Source organism: Mandrillus leucophaeus, unplaced genomic scaffold (genome assembly GCF_000951045.1).
Source record: "Mandrillus leucophaeus isolate KB7577 unplaced genomic scaffold, Mleu.le_1.0 Scaffold162, whole genome shotgun sequence".
Lineage (NCBI taxonomy): Eukaryota > Metazoa > Chordata > Mammalia > Primates > Cercopithecidae > Mandrillus > Mandrillus leucophaeus.
In genome coordinates, this window is record NW_012101610.1 from 841,191 (window position 1) to 847,090 (window position 5,900).

General features: G+C 41.1%; 1 protein-coding gene across 1 annotated transcript in view; it reads right to left on the reverse strand.

The window, feature by feature from the left end:
- LOC105536648 (acyl-coenzyme A synthetase ACSM2B, mitochondrial) overlaps nt 1-5,516 on the reverse strand; it is a 42,433-nt gene extending 36,917 nt beyond the window's left edge. The window contains exon 1 of the mRNA XM_011976064.1: nt 5,323-5,516. The gene's annotated coding sequence lies outside the window, so the exon portion shown is untranslated. The remainder of the gene's footprint in view (nt 1-5,322) is intronic.
- Between the last annotated feature and the right edge of the window lie 384 nt (nt 5,517-5,900).

A 5,900-nucleotide genomic window follows, 5' to 3' on the forward strand; every position in this document is an offset into this window, starting at 1 on the left:
TATTATATATTATATATTATATATATACACACAAGTTTCTTTACTTGTTGATTGACAGGCATTTGGGCTGGTTCCATATTCCTGTAATTGTGAATTGTGCTACTATAAATGTGCATGTGCAGTGACTTCTTTCGTATAATGACTTATTTTTCTCTTGGTAGATATCCAGTAGTGGGATTGCTGGATCAAATGGTAGTTCTACTTTTAGTTCTTTGACAAATTTCCACACTGTTTTCCATAGTGGTTGTACTAGCTTACATTCCCACCAGCAGTGTAGAAGTGTTCCCTTTTCACCACATCCACACCAACATCCATAATTTTTTTATTTTTTTATTACGGCCATTTCTGCAAGAGTAACGTGGTATTGCATTGTGGTTTTGATTTGCATTTCCCTGATCATTAGTGACGTTGAGCATTTTTTCATATGTATGTTGGATCTTCTTTTGAGAATTGTCTATTCATGTCCTTAGCCCACATTTTATGGGATTTTTTTTTTTTCTTGTTTGAGTTCCTTCTAGATTCTGAATATTAGTGCTTTGTTGGATGTATAGATTGTGAAGATTTTCTCTCACTCTGTGGGTTGTCTGTTTACTCTGCTGACTATTCCTTTTTCCATGCAAAAGCTCTTTAGTTTAATTAAGTCCCATCTATTTATCTTTGTTTTTGTTGCATTTGCTTTTGGCTTCTTGGTCATAAAATCTTTGCCTAAACGAATGTCTAGAAGGATTTTTCTGATGTTATCTTCTAGAATTTTTATAGTTTCAGGTCTTAGATTTAAGTCCTTGCTCCATCTTGAACTGGTTTTTCTATAAAGTGACATATAAAGATCCAGTTTCATTTTTCTACATGTGGCTTGCCAATTATCCCAGAACCATTGGTTGAATAGAGTATCCTTTCCCCACTTTATGGTTTTGTTTGCTTTGTCAAAGATCAGTTGACTGTAAGTATTTGGGTTTATTTCTGGGTTCTCTATTCCATTCCTTCCATTCCACGGTTCTATGTGCCTATTTTTATACCAGGACCATGCTGTTTTGGTGACTATGGCCTTATAGTATATTTTGAAATCAGGTAATGTGATGTCTCCAGATTTGTTCTTTTTGGATAGTCTTGCTTTGGCTATGAGGACTCTTTTTTTGGTTCCATATAAATTTTAGGATTATTTTTTCTAGTTCTGTGAAGAATGATGGTGGTATTTTAATGGGAATTGCACTGATTTTGTATATTGCTTTTGGCAATGTAGTCATTTTTATAATATTTATTCTACCCATCCATGAGCATAGGATGTGTTTCCATATGTTTGTGTCATCTATGATTTCTTTCAGCAGTGTTTTGTATATGACCAGAGGATGAGTCCAGGGACCCACTAGACACACTTTAAGTTGGACCTGAGCTAAAACTCCATGAATCACCTGACCTCCCTAAGCCCCTACTTTAACTGGAGTACCACAATGATGTTTTGGGTCCTCTGGAATTGACATCAACTCACAGCCAGTGTCCAGTAGTCCCTTAAATGTCTCATAATTTCCCTTTCCCCAATGCATAGCTACCCTAGTAAAAGGCCGGAGGTCTCCTTGGGGAAGGATGGGATAAAGATTCACTGCATAAATTGTTGGTAATGTAGTGGGGTCCTTCCTCAAGGGGACCTGGCCTCCCCTTTATTCAAGGGGTTCTGGGTCTGTAAACTGGCCCAAGTCTGGAAAATGATTGAGGGGCCATGATTCTGTTTTTATAATTCAAATTAGTCTTTTGTCCATTTGACCTAGAAGTTTTCTGCTTGCATAAATTAGGCTTCCTATCAATTTCATTTCTGGGAACGCTGTGATTAATTAGCCAATGCCAGAGCTCTACAGGAGTCAGACTATGCTAATTGCCACTTTGCCTCTGCTGTCCATTACAGTAGCAATGTCTACCTTGCCTTTGATGGATGGGTGCTGCCACTTGGCTCCTGCCACTTCAGGATCCAATTATTCCCATTGTATTTAAATTTTCTAGTTGAGTGACTGCAGTTCCCACTGTTAGATCTGACATACGGAGAAGAACAATTACAGGGTCCTTCAGAGAGGCAGGTGTTGCCCTCACAAATGTATTTTGTAAGGCATTGGTCAAGGGTACATCTTCTGGATGCTTCCAGCTGGGAAGAGTAGGTCTAAAGTGACTAATCCACTCCACCATCCAAATCTCCCTAAGTCTTTGGATCCCTTCCTCTACATTAAACCAGGGGAGATCAGGCATTTCTAGCTCGCTCATGGTGGGCCATCTATTAATCCATATTTCAGTTAACCAAGCAAATAAATTATTATAACATTTTCTAACTCCCCAAGCTGCAACATTAAATGAAGAATCCCTACTTAATGGGCCCAAATCCATAAATTCAGACTGATTCAACTCTATGTTCCTTCCACCATTATCCCACACCCTTAATATCCATTCCCATGTCTGTTCTCCAGATTTCTGTTTATATAAATTAAAAACTCAAGCAGTTATTATCTAGTGTAGTGAACCTCCTGATGTGTCACACTCTCAACCTCACCTCTAGGGGCCCACCGGGACTTTAGTCTAGTTATAAGTCTAGAAGCAAACAGGAGTGTTGGGGGTGGCTCCTGAGGAGAATCAACATTGTCTTGCTTGACAACCACCTCAGGGGAGGCCATCACTGTTGCCTCAGGCAGTGCAGAATTTATCCCCTCAGACAAAGGTGGAAAGGCTGATGGCAGCATGGGTTAGGGAGGGAATGCTGCCACTACTGGGTGGGTGGGAAGCTGTTTCTTCTGGCAAAAAAAGTTCACCAGAGTTTACAGACTCAGTGTCCCCAGCTTCACCAGGGTCCTCCCATATGTTCCCATTCCAAATTGCAGGGTCTTATTCTTTTCCAATTTATCAAGGGAAACAGCCCCCAATATTTCAACATAGGTTCTTTCTATTTTCCCTAAGTGTCAGATGGTCTGAGGAATAAAGAGAAAGAGTACAAAGAGAGAAATTTTACAGCCGGGCCTCCGGGGGTGTCATCACATATTGGTAGGACCATGATGGCGACCTCAAGCCATAAAACCAGCAAGTTTTTATTAGGGATTTTAAAAGGGGAGAGGGTGTACGAACAGGGAGTAGGTCACAAGGATCATGTGCTTCAAAGGGCGATAAAGGTCACAAGGCAAATGCAAAATTAGAATTACTGATGAGGGTCTATGTCCCACTGTGCACGCATTGTCTTGATAAACATCTTAACAGGAAACAGGGTTTGAGAGCAGAAAACCGGTCTGACTAGAATTTACCAGGCTGGAATTTCCCAATCCTAGTAAGCCTGAGGGTACTGCAGGAGACCAGGACACATTTCAGTCCTTATCTCAACCACGTAAGATAGACACTCCCAGAGTGGCCATCTATAGACCTACCCCCATGAATGCATTCCTTCCCCAGGGTTGTTCCTTGCTGGGAAAAGAATTGAGTGATATTTCTCCTACTTGCACATCTGTCTATAGGCTTTCTGCAAGAAGAAAAATATGGCTCTATTCTGCCTGACCCTGCAGGCAGTCAGACCTTATAGTTATCTTCCCTGGTTCCCTGAAAATCACTGATATTCTGTTCTTTTTCAGGATGCACTGATTTCATATTGTTCAAACACACGTTTTACAATCCATTTGTACAATAGTGGTCCTGAGGTGATATACATTCTCAGCTTATGAAGATAACAGGATTAAGACATTAAAGTAAAGACAGGCATAAGGAATTATAAGAGTGTTAATTGGGGAAGTGATAAAAGTTCATGAAATCTTACAATTTATGTTCAGAGATTGCAGTAAAAACAGGCATAAGAAATTATAAAAGTATTAATTTTGGGAACTGATAAATGTCCATGAAATCTTCACAATTTATGTTCTGCCTCAGCTCCAGCCGGTCCCTCTGTTCAGGGTCCCTGACTTCCTGCAACACAATCAATGCCCTCACTTTAACAGTAGACACTTGGTGAGGCTGGGCATGCACCTTTCATTGCAGGTCAGCCACTCACATGATAAGAGCTTATGTCTGTTTTTCCACAATTTCAGCTCTTTCTCTACAGGAGATTAGACTCTCACTCAGGGCAATCTTGGCAGATTTGAGGCTCAATATCTGCTTCTGAAGCTGGGAGATAGAATCCCTGAGTTCATCATTTTCTTTCATCACTTTATCCACTGAACTTAGGAGCAACCAACCAGCTTCATTATGTTCCTTGGTTCTCCATGTATGGTCAAAGGTATTATGTGTAGGGTCGCTAAACTCCTTGCCTCTCATGAGCAATGAATCAGGAGTGTCAAATGCATTTATTTTGTATAACTCTTTAAATAGTTCACGTCAAGGACTATCAGTGGTCTCCATACTATTAGAAGTAAAGTCCTTAGTATTTTGGGATCTAATCATATTAAGGAGCCAACTCCATAAATCCCAAAACCAACAAAACAACTCCATCCTTAATATTCTATTCCTCTAGAACCACTTCTGGTACCAAAATATGTATTAGTCAGCGTTCTCTAGAGAAACAGAACTAATGGAATATATATACTTAATAAACTCATATATATAAGTATATATATGAGGTGCAAGGAGAGCCAGTTTGAGTTCCAAAACTGAAGAACCTGGATTCTGATGTTCAAGGGCAGGAAGCATCCAGCACAGAAGAAAGATGTAGACTGGGAAGCTAGGCCAGTCTCTCTTTTCATATTTTTCTGCCTGCTTATATTCTAGCCATGCTGGCAGATGATTAGATGGTGCCCACCCAGATTAAGGGTGGGTCTGCCTTTCCCAGCCCACCGACTCAAATGTTAATCTCTTTTGGCAACACCCTCACAGACACACCCAAGGTCAATATTTTGTATCCTTCGATTCAATCAATTGACACTCAGTATTAACCATCACAGTGTCTGATATTTCTGTTTCCTTTTTTTCTACAGAATAAGAATTGAAGATTTCTGTACCTGCTCCTGAGCAGAACTACGCATTGCCTTTGTACCTGCTGGTCCCTCTCTTTTTCCATAATAGGCTCTTCCTCATTCTTCTGGCCTCACCTCCTCTGAGATTCATCCTTCTCTGACAACCACCCCACTCCCAGGCCCTGTTACCACCCTTTTCCAGCTGCCCTCGTCTCTCCTTGTTGCTGTAATAAAGGTATCTTTTCCTCTGCCCAGTGTTTCCTCCTCACTAAGACTTGACAGGTACTGTCTTTCACGGTCCCTAGGAATTTCTGCTTTTCTGTGAGGATTTTTGCTCTTCTCACCAGCCGTGACTCTAAAAGATTGGTGAGATTATCATGAATTATGACCCCATCAGTCCATTCCTTGAAACAGTGCTCACCTGCCAAGTCCTCTCTGGAGGTCTTTCTGGGGACAGCTTGGACCACCCTCCTCTCCAGCCAGCAGCTCCAGAATTCCTACAGCCTTGGAAGAGAGCACGGTAACTCAAGAAAACAACTTCACAATCCCTGCACTCTTGGAAAGACAGCACAGCTAATCATTGACAGTGGATAACTTTAGAGTCTTTCAAAGAGTAACAGCAGTCCTCCTAGCCAAGTTTATGGACATTACAAAATTAGCGCATTTGAGGCCAACTGGACTTGCACTTTCAACCCAAGGGGCATGAAGCAGATTTATGCCCAGGACTGACAGAAAATTATTACTTCAACCAAAGAGAAAGAAATGGAGCTCACATGGGCTTGATGAACGCTCTTTTAATTCTTTGCTTTGCTTGGTTCCAGCATACCACTTTTGTCTGGTTTTCCTCTTGCTTTTTCCTTCTCTTTGGCTGATTCCTCCTCATCTTTATCCACACTCACTCTGTACATTACCTCATCAAATGTCATAGCTTGGATACCATGTGGCTTGCCAATGGCCCACACATGTGTGTATCCAGCCTGGTTTTCTCTCCTGCATCCT